The sequence below is a fragment of the Melanerpes formicivorus genome, unplaced genomic scaffold, assembly GCF_026170545.1.
Source record: "Melanerpes formicivorus ecotype bairdi unplaced genomic scaffold, bMelFor1.0.p_v2 SCAF_1, whole genome shotgun sequence".
NCBI lineage: Eukaryota > Metazoa > Chordata > Aves > Piciformes > Picidae > Melanerpes > Melanerpes formicivorus.
In genome coordinates this window covers 2,848,027-2,871,442 of record NW_027142353.1, presented here as the reverse complement: position 1 = coordinate 2,871,442, position 23,416 = coordinate 2,848,027, and the positions used below count along the sequence as shown (strand labels likewise).

The 23,416-nt window shown below is 38.3% G+C and overlaps 1 long non-coding RNA gene across 2 annotated transcripts in view; it reads right to left on the bottom strand.

Moving 5' to 3' along the window:
- LOC137448306 (uncharacterized) overlaps nt 1-23,416 on the bottom strand; it is a 565,471-nt gene that overhangs the window by 210,975 nt on the left and 331,080 nt on the right. The window lies entirely within an intron of this gene.

Genomic DNA, 23,416 nt, shown 5'->3' with positions numbered 1-23,416 from the left:
GTACTGTGTCCAGTCCTGGGATGCCCAGTCCAAGAAGAACAGGGTATTTCTTGAGACAGTACAGCAAAGGACTATGAAGATGATTAAGGATATAGAGCATCTCTCTTATGAAGAAAGGCTGAGGGACTTGGAGCATTTTAGTCTAGAAGACCGAGGGTGGATGTCAGGATGATGGGACCAGTCTTTTTTCAGTGGTTCCCAGTGACAGCACAAGAAGTAACAGGCACAAACTTGAGCATAGGAAATTCCATCTAAGCATGATCTGAAACTTCTTTACTTTGAAGTTGGTAGAGCACTGAAACAGGCTGCAGTTGGTGGAGTCTCTATTTCTGGAGTCACTCAAAACCTGTCTGGATGCAATCTACTCTAGGTGAACCTGTTGTGACATGGGGGTTGAACAAGGTGATTTCCAGAGGTCCTTTCCAACCCCTATCCTTCTGTGATTCTGTAATTCAGTATTTAGAAATTAAGTTTTTGTGATGTCCAGGTTTGCCTACACATTTGTCTTTTTTTTGACACTTGAAATTAAGTAACTCATTATAAAAATACTGATTTTTGGTCTTGGTGACATAAAGAAGTGAAGCATGGTGGCTAGCCAGGAGAACTACAGAAGAATCACAGAATAAGAATCATAGAATGGTTTGGGTTGGAAGGCACCTTAAAGATCATCTATTTCCAAACCCCCTGCTATGGGCAAGGAAGAGGGAAATTACACTGATATTGGAAAGCTCGAACAGTGAAAAGGCCTTGAAATGTATGTCTGACTAACAGGAATATCCATAAATCATGTGCAAATGCAGAAGAGGATGTCAATAGTGCTGAAATACAAGACTGCCACAAAGTGAAAAGCGCTAAGTTAGAATTTGGCAGTGAAAGGCTACCTGTATTATTGATTTGAACTTGAGTTTAAACAGCCGCCCCTTCAATTTAATATCCCATTCTGATGATGCTAAAGCAAACTCACAGCTAAATAAAACAGGGAGTTAAAGAGACATGTTGCTTGATATAGCAAAACAATGAAACAATTTAATTAGACGATAATGTTTCTGGCACTGGAGTATACACAGCAATAAACTGCTTTTGTGGTTGATTAAATGCTGAAGTGAAGCAGTGCATGAAATCTTTCTCAGAGGAATGAGCTGCCTCTGGATCTTTCTGTTGCCTGTGGAACTCCCCACTTCAGCAAGGCAGCAGAACTCATGAACAGTTTTCCTGGGACTCTCAGCTGTGGGTGTTGAGAGTGCAGCCTTTGGAGGATCCAGGAGATCAACACTAACCTTGCATCTATCCATTTTTTGCACTACTGTGTGCTCCCAACAACATTTTCACCCTGGCTGCTTTCTCCTTTCAAATACAATTCAGTAAAACTATTGTGACACGGCCTGGGAGATACAGGCACCCAAAAGAACATATGTGCTCAGCAAGAATATGTGCCTAATAAATTACAATTAGTCTAGGCAAATAATTTGGTAGCTTGGCTTCCTTCAGTTTACAATTACAATACAAATGCAGAATGTCTTCCCATCACTCTCAGAATGAGAAAAACATTTGCTTTGGTGGTGGTTTTTGCCTTTGTTTGGTGGTTTTCAGTGGTGGGAGTTTTTTGGTTGTTTGGGGTTGGTTTTTTTTGGTCTATTTGGGTTGTTTGTTTTTTGGTTTGGGGGTTGGGGTTTTTTTTAAGATATTGTGAGCAATGTTGCGTCCAGCTCTTTCCTTTATGTCATAGAGACATAAAAATATGTCTCAGAGACATAAAAATATGTCTTTATGTACATTTTCTGCATTATTATGTGGTCTATAACTGTTTACAAGAATTTTGATGACCACTATTATTAATAGCTGTGTATGTTTATTCTGAATATTCTTGTTTGTCCTCTATGAAAACCCTGTATTATATGACCATAAGGTAAATTAAACAGGACAAAAGCTTCATTTAAATTGGTTTCAGTAAGGCAAAACTTAGAATAACTTCGCTATTTCTCAGGACTCAGTTTTTTTCCCCAACTTCTGTGTCTTTTTTCAGATGTGTTCTTGTTTTCTGTGGGTACGTTTTTATACAGCAGAGGCATTTTCATTTAGAACATGGTGGAAGAAAAAAAAATCTCAATTATAATTCAGGAAAAATAAGAATTCTTAATTATGCCCATTTTAAGTTTGTAAGAGACTAAAAATCTTGCTTGAACTCCTGAAGATCACATCTGCATTTCCTTAGAATTCTGCCACTTTCTGTTAAAGTACTTCTCAGGCAACCTAACTTTCAGGGAATGTCCTTGGTTCGGCCATTACATAATTCAGTACTTCTGAATACTTCTGGGATGCTCTGAAGTTACATTTTTATATTTAAAAGTCTAATTGCTAAGTTCCTAGGTGAGCTTTTTAAATGCAAATTTAGCACATCTACCACCTCCATTTCTCTTCTGCTCCCATAATCATCAAAATCAAGCACCCCTCTGTCAGTCTAGGCTTCCTTCAGATTTGTAACCTGAACTGAAATCTTAATGGCTCTTCCAACAATTAAATCTTTGACAAAAGCTGGTATTTCTTTACCACAGAATGGCAAGCTCAACAAAATGGCTTCCCTGGGGCCCAATCTCCATCTTTAAACAAAAACAGTTCTGGTTCTCTGGAGGCATTATATTTATTGAATGTAAATGTCATAATAGCTTGACAGGTGTTGAGGCTTGTCTGAATTTTGTGATCTGAAGCTGTAGTATCCTACTGCCTGCCCCACAATTAATCTTATTGTCTTTGTAGGGTCCCAGGGTTTATCTGCCCAGATAACAAGGGGCAAAGTGACCTGTCAGTTAAGCTTAGAAAAGTGCCAAATTCTGAAAGAGCACTTAAATCCAGCACTTAAAAGGACCTCCTGTACAGAATTGCCTTTCCTATCTTTCAACACTTTCCCTAGATAAGATGATGTAGGAAGGGCAAGAGAAAATCAAAAAACAAACTTCATAACACCTTCCCTTCCAAAGACCATGATTTATAACAAGATTGGGAGAACATTCTGAAGCTATTTCATGTTGAATTACAGTATACCTTTACAAGTAGCTGCTAAACTAGGAGTTCATGACAGTACTGCTTGTGTTACTCTCACAGAGTTCCTTGTGCTGCCACTAAAATTTAAAACATGGTACATACCAAATAGATCAATAAATTTATATAGTAACTATCCCAACAAATGCAAACTCATTCTTAGTAACCATAAAATTACCTTCTGTTATCTATCACCCAGTGAATTATAGTTTCATCACTTAGAACAGCCAGGAAAACTGAATAACATTGCCTGTCTACCCACTATTTCACTGTTATACTCAGCAAGTGCTGCAGCTTGCAGAGAAAAAGGATAAACAACAAAAAATTAAAGCTGAATATATGGTGTGGTAAATAAGGGTCATGTTATCAGCCCTGCACTGAATATTATTTTTGTAAGTCAGCATCTACCTCTTTAGCTTTTCATTTGAACCACAAATAAATCAATATAATTTTGATCCCCAGATACGCCAACAAGATTCTTACTCTTACAGGGCATTCCACTGTCAAATTACTTGCATTAAATATGGAAACATACACAAACTCCCCAGATTTTAATAGAGTACAAATTGATATCATTGTTTCCTGGACAGAATGTCAGGAATGGTAAACTCTACATTGTTTATAAAAAGTTGCCTTTAGTTCCTCCTGCCTGTTCACATTTGAAGGTGCCTTAACCAGTCACGGGTGGGAGCTGGCACGAGGGTGAAACTCATTGTCCTCACAGATCAACGCCAAGCTCAATGCCAAACCCGTGTGTACAGAAGACTCATGGAAAACTCGCCGAAAACTCACTTTCCCTACCCTGGACAGATATTTACCCACCTCACAAACTGATTAATGAAGCGATAGAAACACTGCTACATGGTTTGTCTGACCCATCACAACTATAGAGACATGAGCAATGAAAACTCAGAGAGAGCTGCTTGTGATTAAAAAATTACAGATGGAAGCTATTCAATAATTTGGTGTTTGTTTGAAATAATCATTGCCTGCTCGTGTACATTACAGATGCATAAAAGCCTGAATTCATCAGTTGAATTATTTTTCACTAATTATTTGCTCAGTCTGGTTAGCACTGTGAGTGCTGCATGTGAAGCTAGGATCTGAACTCTTGTGAAGCAAAACTGCTTTGAGGAGCTTTTCAATTGAACTTTTTTTTTTCTTTTCTTTTTTTTTAACCCTGCCTTCAAATACTTTTGAGTTAAGAAAAGCATTAAAATGTGCTGACATTTGCCTTTTGGAGAATAGATTCTCAATTTACATTTTATCTAGATCCTGCTTCCCAGAGCATCAGTTGTGATCTTGTTTGTTTGTTTTTTTTTTCCCTCAAAAATGTGATAAGAAACATTTGAAATGTATTTCACAATTTATCTGGAGCTTATTCATTCAAAGCATGATAAGAACCTTTTTTTGCTTTTCCAAACATGCAAATAAAGCTTGACATCACTCAGAAATGTAGGTCTTTTAACATTAACATTTGAAAATTGTGAATTGTCTGCCACAGAACTTTGATGATAATGGTCTTATAAAGGAATAAACAGGAAGGTCAAGCTGCCAGTGTCTCATATACAAAGAAGAACTAGAACATGCTGTCTGAATAAAACTAAAAGTAATGTTAACTGATCTGCTACAAAGCACCAGGCATAATTTAGCATTTTAACCAAGCAATTGAAAGAGCAGATGAATACTTTTGCTTCACAATAGAAGGCTTAGACATTTGAGCAATGAACTTCCGTAAACCATACTTCTTTTTTTGTTTTAATATTCATGTTTATTATCCAAACAGCCTTTTTTTTTTTTTTTGATAGATTAGCAAGGCTCATTAAAAAAGGTTGAGACAAGCTCTAAGGATGGAAAAAATTATCTCTGACATTAAGATAAAATGCACATTACCAACTCTGTTCTGATTGTTTGCTCTAAAGTGGAAGTCTTGGATTTGTTGCACTGTATTTGACTTGTCCTTTCAAAACTCTCGATATCTCTGCCTTATCATGGTCATTTCCTCTTTGTTTCTTCTGACTTGGTTAACCCAAGTCCCCCTGCCCATTTTTTTGGTGTTTTTGTTTTTCTTTTTTTCCCTTTATCTTTCCATTATCCCAGCCTCAGCGCTGTCCTTCATACACACTGTTAAAAAGAGATGGGAAAAAAAGCTACCTAGCATTTTCACCAAGTTCTCATCAGATGGCATGTCTATGCATCACTTCGTTCTACATGTTTCTTTATCCAAGCACCTTACCAATGAGTCACTCAACAGCCCTCAGTCAAGATACTTAAGTGTGAAAAGTTGTGTGGAGCAGGAACTGTGCTTTTATATAAATGGCATATGCAATTCCTCCAACAAAAATGGAGCTTTAACATCTAATTAGTTCTATACTTGGATGACACAGTACCACCACACCATTTTATGCAGCGTTTAATTATTTAGTTATTATTTTGTAGCAGTATCTAATACTGAAAGATTTTCAGCATGCAGTAAAAACGTTCATCACTACAAGTTACGAGATTAAAACCAATGTAAAACCTGTGATAAATTAGGAACTGAAAAACATGAACTTCTTGTTTTCTGTGTCCACTTCTGTAGTGTCTGAATGCCAGAACTAGATTGAGAGCTTCACTGAATCTAAAGAACTGCATTTGGGTGGGTAGAAGGGGCTGCTTTTATACAACTATGGTTTCTTCTTTTAAATGTGGTTAAGTTTTTCCTTTTCCTTTTTCTTTTTCATTTTTGTTTTTATCAGACTTAACATAGTGGTGTACTACTGATAGTTCCACCTCTTCCTAATAAATCTTCATTTTTAACTTACAAAGTGGAATGCAGGGTTGGGTTGGTTTTTTGTTGTCTAGTACGCTGACACTGCTCTGCATCAGTGCTAGCACACAACATACTTCCTCAGGTGTGAGAAGCTGTTTTCTATTGAGGTATTTCAGCAACCAGCAAGAGTGAAATATTCTTTTCAACAGACTTATTTGCAGCTTTATTTACAGATAATTCTTCACTTTTCAGCTGGATGGCAGCTTTTCAGATCTAATTAATTTGCCTATTCTTTAACAAGATCATAGCTGCAACAATAGCGCAGGAGAGAATGCTTAAATCCTTTTTGTCCCAAGAAAAATGCTACTGTTCATGGGAAAACAAGCAAAGAAAGCATTACAATGTCTAAAATACAGCAGATGCATACCAAATTAACCAAATCCAATCAGATAATTGGTATTTGAAAGAATTTAAATGACACCAAAATAGAAAATTAGACAGCTCTGTTTAATGATAACCTGGCTCCCAGAAATGTATCCAAACCCCATAATTTGTTGTACCTTTAGTTATCTAGAGTAGTTGAATATTTCACAGGTTAACAAGATCCTTGAGAAAATGAAACACTGGTTCAGAGGCTGACAGCATAATTGTAAGAATCCAGCCTGAAAGATCAAATTCTTTTCAATATCTTCTAAAAATTCATTTTCCTGTATCTAATAATATTAACTTGCTTTTTTGTTTGTTTATATTGTTTTCCCTCTTGAAGCATGTATGTGCCTTGGATTTTATAACACCTGCTGAACATTGGAAGGAATTAAGACTTCAAAGCACCCATGAAAGTGAGTGTTTTGTGTAGGTAGGTTTATTTGCACACCCGTGTTGCAAGCTAATACACTACATTATACGGTGAAATCTTTCAAGTTAAGATGAAGTTTATTCCAAAATTGTACTTAGCTTTTGATAGGGAATTGAAGAACTATGCCTGCTGTATTATCTTCCAAGTATTTAAATTAAAGGGCTGGACTAAATCACCTTTAAAGGTCACTTCCAACCCAAAATATTCTATGATTCTACAAAATTTAAACAAGGAACAATCACTTACTCTTGATGTAAGAGAAGACCTCAAAACATACATTATATATGGGAAAGCAGAAGACCTTATTGTCACTGTGTCTGCATATTTGCATCTATATAATAACACATATTTAGGTGCATTTTCCTGTCAATATTTAGAAGACACTTTAGGAAATTACTTAGGCCTCCATTTTAAGCTAATCAGTACAAATATTTCTAATATTCATTCAGATATTTTCCATCTGTTCACTACTTTCTGAATCATTCGTTCTATAAAATTGTCTTTGAGATAGGATGAATGTTACTGCACAGCATTACAGCTTACTTATATTAAGTAAAAAACTTGCATGGCAGAACTCATATGTAGAGATCAAAGCTCTTTTATGTTTTGGAACAGACTGGTCACCTCCAAAGAACCTGCTGAAATACTCCATGGCCCATAATCTCAAAGCTATGCACAGGCACATCATGAAAAACTGCTGTTTGCCTCAGTCTGGAACCCTGATGTACACTTAGCTAACAAGTTAAAAATATACATCATCTTGTGTCTGTGCTCTGGCCTGCACCCTGGTTTTTTTTTTCAGTTTACTGCAAGACATGTCACCAAGAAGTTCAAGCATGATAACACCACTGTGCTTTATTTATAGATTACTTTACATGAGATGGCATAAGAATACACCAAACTATGTTATTTGCAAAATAAGACAGAGTTTATTTGTATTGTACTGTCTTATCATTCAAAATTAGTATTCAGCATTCAAAATTAGTATAGGTGTTTACATTATCTAGTACTCTAAGAACATGTAAAGACCTGGCATAAACCCAAAGTTCATAAGCAATACAGAAACTGTAACTTAGGCTGTTATTGGAATGGAGCTGAAAGGTAAATCTTGTAAGCATTAAGGTACGTGAGAAGTTGTTATATATTCACATTCTATCTCTTGACTCATCTTTCTCAACCTACTTTAACTTGCTTGTCTCACCCACTAGTTATGTTTTGTTGACCTAATGCTTTTTAAAGGAAGTACTAATATTTTACCTACTTCTACACAGCAGCTAAACCAATGAGGCCCCAAACAGGCTTTGAGCTTTATAAATTAAAATAAGAAGATTAAACCCAAACATGAACATTCAGACAAATTAATAACACTCAAAAGTGTCATAGAATATAGATAGCAAAATGGAGCAACCTTCTCCCACCTCCCTTGTTTGCCAATTGAAAACAAAAACTAAATTAAAGCTCTGCTTTATGATGCATACAGATCTCCAGATAAATGCAGACTGCTAATCTGGATGTCATGTGTGTGTCAATAGTGCAACAGATCACAGATACAGGTAATCTCCTTAAGGAACAGACATGGTGTTTAATGTGTCTGATGGATGCTCTTTTATATCGTAATGATGCTGAGGACTCCACGACAAACACCCTGACAGCCTCAACTAATTTCAGGCATGCATGACAATAGTGAAAATTCTCAAAGCATTCATACTCTTTACAGTGGAGTGTCAAGGGTCTTTTGTAAGGCAGTGTATCTCAGTAAAACAGGAAAGTTTTAATCAGGAACTGCATCAAATAATCTGTCAATAATGTTATTTGATTCTTTTTTGCTTGTCCTTAAGGTTGTTTTTCTAGACCTATGTCAATAACCTTAAAGTTCCTACAATACAGCATGCCAATAGCTGCTGTTTTGGCACAATTTCTGATACATTGATGCTTATCAATCTAATCATGTAAGGCTGATCTTCCAAAGGGAAACAACTGAAAGATCATAGCACCATATTTCACAGTGGAGCAGTTGTCATCACAATATATCATGCACATATGCAAAGGTCATACTGTAAATCTGTTTCATTAGGGCCAAACTATTATTGTCCCAGAACACAGAATAAGAAGGCAGTACATAAGGGAATTGCTGGTTACAGTAATATTAAAGAATTCACTGCCAACATGTAGCCATTGCTGCCTTTTACTATATATTTGTACCATGAAAATAATTTTCTTACGCACTCTTTCATCTCCACAGGAGCTTCTATTATGTGAGATGGGAGCTTTACAGATTACAAGTATTTGTCCTTGAAGACAGAAATTTCCAAATATCCAGAGGCAGGACAATAAGATCATGTTTGTTTTCCCAATTTTTATCCATTTTAGTGTGTTCTGATTTCACTGAAACTTACCTTCTTTTCTCATTTCTGTATTAGCTGTGGACACTAGGATGAAAATGGTAGGTTAGATATGCTTTTGTATGCAAAGGAAGTGGCTAAAAATTATACAAAAATTACTTTTTTGTAATTTCTGACTTTTCTTTCTCTGCAGCTGAATGCAAAACAAGGTAAAACACAGTTTTCTGTATTTCCTTTTCCTTTATTTTGCAGAGTATATATCCACAATAATCGTACCCAACAACATCGTAAATAGGTGATCTTAATGATTATCCTTCCAGACTCTTCTGCTTGCCTGAGTCAAATACGCAATTTGCAAATGTATTTCTAAACATTTGACAACTGACCTTTTTCTGTACTGAAGTGAGTTTTAAGAGCTAAGTGTTACTGAAAGTTTAAGGGATAATTTTAGAGTACACACTGGACCTTATGAGAGATCACCATCTTGCTATTTCTCACATTGTGTTCTAGTTAACCCACGTGACCAATAGTACATGGGTAGACTGTGATTCTCACAGTGTTTTTAGCAAGGCAGTTGAATCATAGTCACTGATTTATTCACATATCTATAATCTTTTTTTCCCACTGGTCAGACTTAAAAAAGGTTGAGAGACCTTTGACTTATATATTTCGGTAATGGCTGTTAAAATCAATTCTAGCATTAAAGTCTCTAAGAATGAACAATGCATTGAGTGGAAAATTGATTAAATGGTCAAAGAACAGTCCTTTGTGTCTTCGTTTGCTTTTTCAATTAGTACAGATGTCACAGCTGGTCTAGGTGGCTCTCAAACTTCCACAAAAAATGTCCTTGAATCTTTGTCTTTTTGTGATTTTTTTTTTCTCCTGAGAAAGATAATTTTGAAGCACTGTATTTTTGTACTCCTTTTTCAAAAGGAAGAAAATAGTCATGTAAATGAATTGTGCATCTGACTTACAAGACACTAGCATGAAAACAAAAAAAGTAGTGCTAGATGAGCCAGTGTGCTTTTGAGGAACTTGATTTCTGTGATCTGATGGATTCCACTTGAATTTGTTTCCCTCCTCTAGGAATGATGGGGATAATTTCATACATATGTTTGTCAGAAGACATCTAACTGGGAGATGACTCATAACTGCACCTACCTCAGATTGCTTTTGACCAGAATTCCAGGGTCTACAGGTGAAGAACTGATGGGAACCTGTATGAATTCATTTAGGAGAGCTCCGGTAAGTCATGTGATTAAGACACTTGGATATAGATAATCTGAGCGCAATTTCAGCCCCAGTTCTCCTACAGACTTACTATTTGATGTTGAGAAAGTCACCCTGGGAAAGATTTTTCACAAGCTTTTAGCATTGGCCTAATTTTGCTCCAACTGACTTCTACATAAAATAAGTTCCTAGCGTATGCCATGACATGGAATATCATAGCTATATTGGTAACTTATCAGTGTGTTGTCTCTTAGAAAATCCAGGTAAGGTAGCTAAATCCCTAATTTCGTTGTTAGGGATTAAATTAATGTCAATGTGCAAATACGTAGGAGAAACAGGTAGGAGAGTGTAACTGTAACTGCACAGTTTAAAAAGAGTCTGGATAAGGCACTTAGCATCATGGTTTAGTGGATTAGATGGTGTTGGGTGATAGGTTGGACATGATGATCTCAAAGGTCTTTTCCAACCTGGTTAATTCTATATTCTGTATTCTGTATTCGGTTTCTCTCCTCTGATCACCGTTCATAAATGCAAACACAGAGATTGTTTCTTCATTTTAGCTATGCAAACAATTGAGTTATAACAGACAGTGGGTTAATGTTTTAATGCTTTTATGTTTTATTAATTATCCACAGTGAATTATTATTTTTTTTCATTTTGTCATATGGCCTAAATTTCCCTTGATATTTGTAATTATACTGCAACATACTGTAATTCTTGTCGAGCTGATAATGTACTAGAATTTAGATATAATGTCTTACTGAAAACAAAAATAAAGACTGACATTAAGAGCCTTTTTTTTTTGTCAAATTGAGAAATCATTTGCTTGATTAAACTTAATGCATTCAAAACTATACATTTTGTTAGATGTGTAAAACACGTGAGCAAAAGGCAGATCCTTTGCTGAGTGGCTAAAACTCCTATCTAAGTTGCTGCAAGTTGTGTCAGTCTGCGCATGGACTGAATTTCTCCCATGATATTTGGAATAATAGAGAACTATATAATGGATTAAATGTCTGGCCTTTCAAAGTTACTGGTCTGCTTGCAGATTAAGACACTACCAAATAGGCCAGAATATGCTCCAAAACATTCAGATAATTCGTCAGTTTAGACATTATCAATAAAAATACTTTGCAGCTTTGGTAGTAATCATTTCATAGTTTCATTATAGTTTCATTCAGGGTTGGAAGGGACCACAAGGATCATCTAGTTCCAACCCCCCTGCCATGGCCAGGGACACCCCACACTAGATCAGGCTGGACAGAGCCTCATCCAGCCTGCTCTTAAACACCCCCAGGGACGGGGCCTCGACCACCTCCCTGGACAACCCATTCCAGGGTTTCACCACTCTCATGGTGAAGAACCTCCTCCTCACATCCAGCCTGAATCTCCCCACCTCCAGCTTCATTCCATAATTTAGTGTCCTAAATGATGAAGCTTATTTTGGATTGCATAAGAAAAAAAACTGCTTTAGTCCAAATGCTTGCACTGGCCTCCAGAAATAGTCTGTTGATTAACACTCAATTTCAATAGCAGGATGCTCTTTGGTTCACCTACGTTATCCCCTCCTGTTCCTTCAGCACATTAACATAAGGACATTTGTTCCTGCAAGGATAGCAATGAGAGTTAGATTTGTGAATAAAACCTTTTATCTCTGACTGGGAGTAAAGCAAGATAGATTCTGAAGCCAGCAGGAGCAGGGAAATTATTCTGCCCCTGTACTCAGCCCCTGGTTAGGCCTCCCCTTGAGTACTGTGTCCAGTTCTGGGCCCCTCAGTTTAGGAAAGATGTTGACTTGCTGGAACGTGTCCAGAGAAGAGCAACAAAGCTGGTGAGGGGTTTGGAGCACAAGCCCTATGAGGAGAGGCTGAGGGAGCTGGGGTTGCTTAACATGGAGAAGAGGAGGCTCAGGGGAGACCTTGTTGCCATCTACAACTACCTGAAGGGAGGTTGTAGCCAGGTGGAGGTTGGTCTCTTCTCCCAGGCAACCAGCACCAGAACAAGCGTATACAATCTCAAGCTGTGCCAGGGGAGGTTTAGGCTGGATGTTAGGAAGAGGTTCTTCACAGAAAGAGTGATTGGCCATTGGAATGGGCTGCCCAGGGAAGTGGTGGAGTCACCATCACCAGAAGTGTTTAGAATAAGACTAGATGAGGCACTTAGTGCCTTGCTGAAGAGGAGGAGCAGAAGGTTCTGAACAGTGAAAAGCTGAACCAGAATGTTTAGTTCGGATGCAAATGTTTGTGTTTGATTTATATTTTGCAAGGGAAAGCTATTGCATGATGCTATGATTAATAATCATTCAAAGCTATCTACAGTTTGAGAAAGGAATAGTACACAATTTCTTTGGGTAGGGTTAACGTGATAAATGAGACCTACAGGTATGATTTTATCTTTCTTCATCCAGGAAAATTTCTGATTTTACTGAAGACAGTGTACTGAAGTCACATTTTATAAACATAATGATGGAGGCCAAGTGGACACTTTTCTCTGTTCTAGTTCCTATCTTGGGTTACCAGAATGTAATCATTTACTATATGAATCTCAAGACAGAGCTGAACTGTTGACTGAGAAAAAAATTGTAGCTCCTCCCTCCCTCTCTCTGTGTTGCAAATGTTGTTTACTGGTATTCACTCAGATTCTTGGTGATGGTGGTTTTCAGAGTAATACAGGTTGGGTTTTAGACTGCTATAACAAGTAGGAGTTCATGCAAGTGGTTACTCATTCAATAGTACAGTGGCATCAGCAGTCTCTGGCACTTGGCAATCCACTTACTCCAAATTACTAAAAAAATACATTAAACAACTCTATCATAGTACTGACCCCTGAGACACTACATATATCTCTTCTTTGAGGTTATAACTATTTATTTCCTATCATTTAATCACTTTTTAATCCATGACAAGCCTTTGCCCCTTACTTCATTGTTATTTATTATGTTTAATATTCTTTTATGAGGGACCTTTTCTAAAGCTTTTTGAAATCCCAGTAAATTATGTCCACTGGGTCATGTTCATCTACTGTCTTATTAATATCTTCAGACTCTTCTAACACATTAGAAAGTCACAATTTTCTGCTGCAGAGGGCTCGTTGGCTTTTCCCCTGCTAAATATATTATGATTCCTGAAATACTGTGCTTTTTTTTTGTCTGTTTGATTTTTAGTCATTGTAACAAACCATAATTTTCAAGGCATACCTAGAAAAATAAAATAAAATTCATGCAAAGTATTCTTAGTTCTCAGGAAGTGCTGTGATTGGTAAGGGTATAGTGCAATTTGTTATTAAGCTACTCCATCAGTCAACTAGTTTAAAGAATAGCTCCTAAATTGTCTGTGAAAGATTCTCTTCAACACATTCAATATATCTTTTCATAACATAGATTGGAAGAGAGGCTTTATCATCTTATTTCTTCAGTAGTGCTGAAATGTATTTAACTTTTAGATTGTTTAGCCAATTCATGCACTTACTATCCTCATATCATTAGTGATAAATACCCCCAAAAATCAGTTTCTCTACACATTTCCTCTTTCTAATAGATGAAAACAGATTAAAAGGATGATTCTGAAAGTCTTGCTTTCTAAAAATTAGGCCTTCTCCACCTGGCACAACTTTGGCACTTGATCCCTTCCAAAGTTGCCATTATGTAAAGCTGTGACTCTTATGAGAGAGGCTAAGTGAAATTGTTTTTTTGCTCTACAAAGGTCACTTTGGCCTTTCCTCTTGGGGGCCTTGGGTAAGAGAGAAACAAGAGGCTTTATGATGATTTATCCACTTTAGTGAAGACTTCAACTCTAAAGCATCAATTAGGACTGCACAGTAATGTCCAAACAGTATATTTAGAGATAAGTCAAATGCAAAACTGATGGGTAAGGATGTAATGATTCCAAAAAGATGTTATATCTCTCCAGAGAAGGGACATGACAAATAAAGAATCCTTCCTCTCCCCTTATTCCTGAATGTAGGGATCAGGGAGTGAGTTTGGGATAGTGGTGCACAACTAAAGACAGTGCCTGGCCAACAGAAGCACAAAAAAATCCTGCTTTCCTTGGAAGAGGAGAAGGACCTCAGAGTCCTTCCAGGCAGCTGCAGGTATTCTCGTTCTACCATAGAACCAAGGATGTCTAGACAAGGCTCTGCAGAGAATTGATAACTAGGGAGAAGTTCCAGGACAGTAAATCTAAAATCATACCTACAGTGTGAGGCCAGAGCAGGATGCAGGAGCTACCTGGGGCAAGAAGCCATAGTCCATCAATTGGTAGATCTTCTCCAGGCATGGTGATATTGGAGCTGAGTATAACAAACCCAGCTAGAAAATGCAGACTGCTTTCTACAGAATATATGACTGATATTTGGGATTTGGGGCTTGTACTCAGCAATACTGTTTTGATAGTTTTACTGCAACAGACCATGGGACTGGAATTCTGACTAGGTTGCCCAAATTTGATGATGATAATATTTCTGTTCAGGCTGGAATTTCTGATAGGGTGTTGAGGCCTATTACATGCAACAAGTCAAATATTGAGAAATACCTGTGGTGTCACTTCAATGAAAGTGGATGTGCCCAGTGAACTTAAGCTGTGGAGTAGTACTCTAGTAAGTTAAGATTTGGACAGACAGTTGTTAGTGCAGAAGTATATGGTCAGTACAGATTTCAACAGAGACAGAAATATTTTTTCTCAAAAAATTACAGGAGGAGAACCACAGAGAAGATGCCCATACAACAAGGAGGAATAAATCTCCTTGGGTTTATTTCTAGATAAAAAGGCACCTGGTTATTGTTGTTATTCCTTGAAAATGGTAGAGCTTCACCGTCTTTATCTGATTTACCAATGGACTTAGTATAATCCTTTTCTAGGACTTGTACTCCTTTGTCAATGCAGTATGGAAGGGACATCATAGCTTGCAGAGCATTTGAAAAAACATTCATATGTCCATCTCCTAGCTGGGATGTACTGTTGCAGAAGGCAGAGATGGTTCATAAAACACATTATTTCAGTGGCTGTCTCATAGTTTCATAGTTTCATAGTTTCATAGTTTCATTCAGGGTTGGAAGGGACCACAAGGATCATCTAGTTCCAACCCCCCTGCCATGGGCAGGGACACCCCACACTAGATCAGGCTGGACAGAGCCTCATCCAGCCTGCTCTTAAACACCCCCAGGGACGGGGCCTCAACCACCTCCCTGGACAACCCATTCCAGGGTTTCACCACTCTCATGGTGAAGAACCTCCTCCTCACATCAGCTTCATTCCATTCCCCCTAGTCCTATCACTACCTGAGATCCTGAGAAGTCCTTCCCCAGCCTTCCTGTAGGCCCCCTTCAGATACTGGAAGGCGACAATTAGGTCACCTCGGAGCCTTCTCTTCTGCAGACTGAACAGTCCCAACTCCTTCAGTCTGTCCTCATAGGAGAGGTGCTCCAGCCCTCTGATCATCCTTGTGGCCCTTCTCTGGACACGTTCCAGCACCTCCACATCCCTCTTGTAATAGGGGCTCCAGAACTGGACACAGTACTCCAGGTGGGGTCTCACCAGGGCTGAGTAGAGGGGGAGGATCACCTCCCTCGACCTGCTAGCCACACTTCTCCTGATGCAGCCCAGGATCTGATTGGCTTTGCGGGCTGCAAGTGCACACTGAGAGCTCATGTTGAGCTTTTTGTCCACCAGCACCCCCAAGTCTCTCTCCTCAGGGCTACCCTCCAGCCAGTCACTGCCCAGCCTGTATTTGTGCCTGGGATTGCCTCGACCCAGAAATACAAGTGTTTGAGATCGAGGTAAATTATTGTGTTTTGGCTACTGAATGTGATTCCTAAACTGCAAGTTTTGGAAAAGTGTGGAACTAACAGAAAAAAACAACAAGAGCTCTTGTGAGACCTGAATAATACTAAATCCCTGAAGTCTGAGAAGATGAAATTGTGATGGAGAGGAATTCAACAATATTCATCAATCCCTAGGAGGTAAAAACTACGTTAGTAGTTTGGGTTTGTTTGCTAGTGTGACAGGACAAGTTCTAAAAACTAGTTTCTAGAAGCAGACTTCTTTTTTTTCTTCTTGGTGGAAAACTATGCAGAATTGTTTGTTAAACACAACAACAGCAAAAGTTTCACTGCAAACTAAAATCCTTTTGAATTTCACCTTCTTTTGGCTGGTTTTCAGTGTGTCCTACTTTTTCAGTACAGAATCTTCTTATCAGCTCTACTGATTTTGTTACGTCATTAATCTCTAACTTAATTGTAGTTAATAGAGTTCTGCCCAACAGTCAGAAATCATGAGTAAGACTTACAGAATTCATAGGTCTGGGTTTGGATTTTTTAATATCCTGTTTAGGGTTCTCCTTGTTTAACTTCTTTCACCCTTTTAGGAAATGCCCTGATTGTTTTCTCCTTGGGTGTCAAGACTGGAGTCATGTTCTTTTTAATGAAAGTTAATAGGCTCCTCATTAGTATAAATCTGGGCACTGGCTCTTTAAGAAAAGCATCAAATATCATGAGACTAATAATAAAATTGCAAGAGCTGGCAATATTGTTGTCCAAAAATTAATTAGGATTCTTTGTTTTGCCAGAACAATAGTCACTTGTCTCTAATTTATCAGTAGCCTTTTAACTTTTACAGTTATGTCAGAGGTGTGGAAACATTTATTTTTATTTCTTACCTACAATTTACTTGTCTCTCTCTTAACGATGTTGTCTGGGTCTTCAGGCAAAGTATTACACATCAACGTGTCATTAAGTCACAGTTTTGAAATAGATCTCTTTACTCCATCCTGTGTACCCACTGATAATTAAGAATGCCAAAATCCTTCCTTTCCAAACAAGATTATTTTCTTACCTCTCTTTAGCTTTACTTTGGTTTTATTTTTTGTTCTTTCTCTTTCATTTAATACCTCCTTTTTTATTATTATTATTGTTTTCTTTTCTCCCCTGTTATTCATTCACCTTTCACAGTCATTAATATTCTACTTCCTTAAGAACAGAAAGAACAGTAAAATATGTTTCAATGCTAGCTGTACAGTTTTTGACACCCTTATTTACATGTCCAGGACAAATTTATACTCAGCTATATACCTGTCAAAATGTAAGGAGAACTTCATAGTCACGGTTTCAAAAATACTTCTTTCCTATATGTTCTGCATACTTCTGGCATGTGTGCCTCAGCAGAATATTAGAATTATTAGATAAGCATACATGTACTTCAAAAGATTAAAGATCATCTTTTTTTCTAAGAGATTAAATAGAGCCCCTCTATGCAAAGGTGTTGCTATTTGTCTTAGCCATGCAGCCAAAATGGAGTTTGACTGTGTCGGGAGTGGGGGCTGAATCTGTCCTGATCTAGCTCAAGTAAATAGAAGGATGCAGGAGAATTGAGAATGGTCAGTGACAGGGTTGAAAGCCACAAAGGAGAAAAAGCATGAGGGACTAATCCCGGAAGAAAAACTGCTGTCACTGGGAAGAAGGCAGAAGTGGAAGGCTAAGGGGGTACCTATGGCAGAATCCAGCCCAATGAACCCAGCTGCTGCTAGCAGCCATCCTGGTTTCTCTCCACCCTGTAGCCACTCTAACTTTAAAATTTAAAGCCACATTCAATGATATTTTAAATAGTCCACCACTTACAAATGACAAAAGGTGCTTTGTCTTTATTGCTTTTACTGTATCCTTCCTATAGGAAAAGCCTCATCTTCTCTACATTTTGGCAGCTCACTGGAACACTGGGGAGTAACAGGAGACATTCATGATCAGAAGATTTAGATCTGCAGATATCCTTAGAAACGTGTAATAGTTTTCAGCCTTTTAGAGAACACAGCTGATTTTGTACTTCACTGTTTTCTTGCTTGCCAAAGTAATATTTATTACCAGAAGACAACATAAAAAGTGATAAGTAGCAACACAAAAATATCTTGCATGCTGCATGTAGATTGGTACAGTCTTCCTAAGGGTGCTTTTCTTTCTATTGGTACTGTTCTGTATACATCTCTCAGAAGCAATGTCAAAATTCAATAGACCACTGAGGTACCTAAGTACCAGTTGCTATCCATTTAAGAAGGAAAATCTGCTTAGGTGTTGGATATTAGAAGCCTAGATTATTACCGCTAGGTTTTTAATTCTGTACATTTTTATAACACATTAAATTAATTACATTCTTAATTTTATTGCACACTAAAGAGACCATCATCCATTATAACCACCAACATTGAGTTCAACACAAGACTAGGAATCTGCTTTGGACATCATCTATGATCTCTGACAAATCCTAGGAAGTTTTTGCTGTACATTTTTAGCTGTTATTGAACAGCACATTGAAAGGTTTCACTAGAGACCAATATAAAAAAACTTCTAAAATCCACAAGACACCTCAGACCTTATCAAACTAAATATGGGCTCTGAATTTTAAAATATTTTCTCTCTGACATATTAATATTGCTCAATAATTCAGTGTTTTTATCTCACACTTGTACAGTTGTGGTGGATAAAGCATATGCCAGATCGTGCAGTATGTTCTGAGACACATCTATTTTACAAGGTCATGCTTTCCATTTTCATGTTCAGTTAGAATAGCAACCTATACAGGAAAAGTGAAGGCAGAGAGCAGAACACAAGTTCAGAAGTTCTTATCACATTTTCTCAGCCATCAGTTTATTATTTCCTCTCTCTCCTGCTAGGTTCCACATGTTCAGACTGCAAATCCTCAAAGGCAGGTATATAAAAAACCCTGGGTTTATTTTACATACTTTATATAACATTATGCATGATGTTACATGCATTATAATACTATTTGGATTAAACATTTGTATATTTATTTTGTATGTTATATATTTGAGAAATATCTTTGTATACTAGAAAAATAACAGCCTCACCCCACACCTTTTCCAATCCTCCACATTTTTTGCATTGAATTTTATTACACCATATAATGTTTTTTCATTAAAATCATTCTGCAAGTGTGTGTAGAATCATAAAAATAAATGCCTATCAACACCAATTAAACAGCAAGGCAAGCAAATCCAAAACAGGGATTCTCCAGTAGAAGTGAAAAAAGGAAAGAGCTCTGGGCATATTCAGATGACAGAGCAGAGGTTGTGAGGTGAGATCTACAATGCAAAATTTAGATGCTTGTTTGTTTTAGTACACTGCCTAGGAAAAGGATTTTTAACTCATCTAATCATCACTGTCCTTCCTAGACCGTGTTAGTCAGTCATCCAGGGGGATGAAAGCTCTGTGGATAGCTTGGAAGGTCAGTAGAGTTCAGGTCAACTAACCTGTCCTGTTGAATAGAATAGAATAGAATAGAATAGAATAGAATAGAATAGAATAGAATAGAATAGAATAGAATAGACCAGACCAGACCAGACCAGACCAGACCAGACCAGGTTGGAAGAGACCTTCAAGATCATCGCGTCCAACCTATCATCCAACACCACCCAACCAACTAAACCATGCAACCAAGCACCCTATCAAGTCTCCTCCTGAACACCTCCAGTGATGGTGACTCCACCACCTCCTCGGGCAGCCTATTCCAATGGGCAATCACTCTCTCTGTATAGAACTTCCTCCTAACCTCCAGCCTGAACCTCCCCTGGCGCAGCCTGAAACTGTGTCCTCTTGTTCTGGTACTGGTTGCCTGGGAGAAGAGACCAACCTCTGCCTGTCTACAACCCCCCTTCAGGTAGTTGTAGACAGCAATAAGGTCACCCCTGAGACTCCTCTTTTCCAGGCTGAGCAACCCCAGCTCCCTCAGCCTCTCCTCATAGGGCTTGTGTTCCAAGCCCCTCACTAACTTTGTTGCCCTTCTCTGGACACGCTCCAGCAAGTCAACATCCTTCCTAAACTGAGGGGCCCAGAACTGGACACAGCACTCAAGGTGTGGCCTAACCAGTGCAGTGTGCAGGGGAGGAAATATAATTTGCACTATCGTATATAGTTTATAATTTAGCCTGGCTGTTATTTGCCTCTCCAAGAAAGTCAAATCCATCTCAGATACTTCAACTACCATAGAGGATCTCCTTCCTCATTAAATCAACATTAAGAAATGGAAAACCAAAAAAATCCTTCTCAAAAGGAGATGGATAATGGAAGCAGGATTCTCAAAGTCTAGTATGACAAGAAGAGAACCTGTCCTTCCTAAACATCACTTAAAGATGGTGGTGGATCACCCAGAAAGGGCGGTGGACCTGCTACTAGAAAACATGAAAGGTAATGACAGGCCTCCTACAAGTGGAAATAATTAATGAAAATTTTATGACCTGTATTGTAGAAACTGCTGCTGGATAGTTCCCAGATAAATTAAATTAATAAAGTTACAACCTAATTAATCCATATCTTTCTGTTTTCTTGCATGGCTGGGGCAACGATGCAAACTCAGCAGAATAGAGGATGGAGGCAAGGATGGAGTTTGAAGGAATGAAATTTGAAAAGCAGAAATCTGAATATATTAAAAAGAAACTCATTATGAAGAGGCCATAGACAGGTGAGTGCCTTTTGTAAGAAAGTCAGTGAGACCACATGATTTTAGGTATAGGAAGACAGAGAATGAAACAATTTTTTCCATTGTTTTTGAACTTTATAAAAAACAAGCCTGCAATATATTTAGAATTTATCATTCAAATTAAATCACAAAGGTAAAATAATGCAGAAAGAAAGCATACAGCATACAGCATACAACCCCATGCAGGGCCACAGGCTGGGGTCAGAGTGGCTGGAGATCTGCTAAACAGAAAGGGACCTGGGGTGCTGATGGACAGCCACCTAAACATGAGCTAGCACTGTGCCCAGGTGGCCAAGAAGGCCAGTGGTATCCTGGCCTGCATCAAGAATAGTTTGGCCAGCAGGAGCAGGGAAGTCATTGTGCCCCTGTACTCTGCATTGGTTTGGCCACACCTTGAGTACTGAGTCCAGTTCTGGGCTCCTCAGTTTAAGAAGGACATTGAGACACTTGAACATGTCCACAGAAGGGCAATGAGGCTGGTGAGAGGCCTTGAACACAAGCCCTACAAGGACAGGCTGAGGGAGCTGGGATTGTTTATCCTGGAGAAGAGGAGGCTCAGGGGAGATCTCATTGCTCTCTACAACTACCTGAAAGGGTGGTTGTAGCCAGGAGGGGGTTGGTCTCTACTCTCTAGCAACCAGCACCAGAACAAGAGGACACAGTCTCAAGCTGCACCAGGGGAAGTTTAGGCTCGAGGTGAGGAGAAAGTTCCTCACCGAGAGAATCATTCACCATTGGAATGGACTGCGCAGGGAGGTGGTAGAGTCACCATCCCTGGAGGTGTCTCTTCCAACCTTGGTGATATTGTGTGATACTGTGTGTGATACTGTGTTTTATATAGAGTACAGAACTGTAGAATTGACATCAGGGTTTTGTAAGATTATTTGTTTGTTTGTTTGTTTCAGGAAGCATTGAGTCAACTGGAAACTTTAATCACACTGAAATTTTCTTTATGTTTGAGTATTTTGCAGATTCTTTTACTTTATCCTGACTTTTATACTACATAGGCACATTGTATTTTGTGACCCTTTCATTATAAAATGTATTTTCACATTTTCAAAATGCTAGTTTTAAAAGGTTTTAACAATTCCAATATTCAAAATCACTTGAGTGAGTTGGAAAATGCATCAAATTTTTCACAAAAAAGAAAGTGTTATTAATGCTAGGTTATAATCTTGTATTCAGTGGCTAAACTGTGTTGTCATAAAAAAATAATTTCTGTTTTAACTTGTTAAAATGAATGAAGTTGGTTTATTATAGAAGAGTATTTGTTTAAATAGGGAAGTGGAGCTTGCTATGTATAGTAATTCTTGATCACAGGAAACTAATGGGATAAACAGACTTAGAATTTTATTTTTTTATATATATCTTGAATGTGGAGTTTTCTCTGAAAACAAGTAGCAACAATATCTGACCAACTTTGAGAGCCCTCCATGAACAATGATAAAGTTTCTAACCCTCTCCTGAACAGTTTAAACTTCTAATCTTTCAGAATTCTTTGTTGAACACAGGGATGAAGATCTAACTGAGATAAGGATAACTCCTACCATCAAGTGCAGTAATAAACCAATTCAAAAGCAACATTTGTTTGTTTGTTTGTTTGAATATGATATATCTTAATGCAAGAAAAAGTGCAGGCTTGAACATGATTTTCAGTCCCACTGACTTTGTTAAGACATCTCATTCTTAGAGCAGATTTTGGGTGTAAGAGTCTTGCCAAAGTATGGCCACAATACAAGTCATCACAGTATCACAGTATCACAGTATCACCAAGGTTGGAAGAGACCTCAAAGATCATCAAGTCCAACCTATCACCCAAGACCTCATGGCTAGACCATGGCACAGAGTGTTATGTCCAATCCCCACTTGAACACCTCCAGGGATGGTGACTCCACCACCTCCCTGGGTAGCCCATTCCAATGGCTAAAGACTCTCTCGGTGAAGAACTGTCGTAGGGTTGGAAGGGAAAGGCCTCCCCGCTCCAGAAAAGTGAAAGGAATAAAAAACCTCACAGCTGAATTATCAAAGCAGTGGGTGATGTATATTTACAAAGCAACATAGGATATGCAGGGGAATATACAGAATTTACAATATTTACAATATATACAAAAATATACAATAAAGTAGCACAGAAATGAGAGTTCCCCCTCTCTGCTGAGGGGGTTCCCCACCTCTGATCCCCCTTCTCTCCCCCTTTCCCCAGAGAGGGTTAGAAAGAGAGAAAAGAGAAAAAAATTAAAAGCAGTTCTGTGTTAATTGGAAAGCGGTTAATACAGGCCTTGCAGTTTATCAGTTTCAAGGTCAGGCTTGGCCGAAAGCCCAGGAGCTGCAAGCTGCAAGCCACTGAAGGAGGGGGAAGACAGACTGACCAGAAAAGTGCAGGAATGCCCAGGATACTCTGCTGCACTCCCAGTGCAGAAGGTGCTTCCTCCCAATCTACCAATGAAATTAGTTTAGATCCGTCTTTTCATTTACAAACATCCGACCACCATATTCCATTTCTTAAAGGGACAGCCTCAAACGGTCACAAGAACTTTCTCCTTACCTCGAGCCTAAACTTCCTCTGGTGCAGCTTGAGACTGTGTCCTCTTGTTCTTGTGCTGGTTGCTTGAGAGAAGAGACCAATCCCCTCCCGGCTACAACCACTCTTCAGGTAGTTGTGGAGAGCAAGTCATGCTCATGTCTACATGCATTGGAAGGACCAGAGTTGCAGCATAGCACA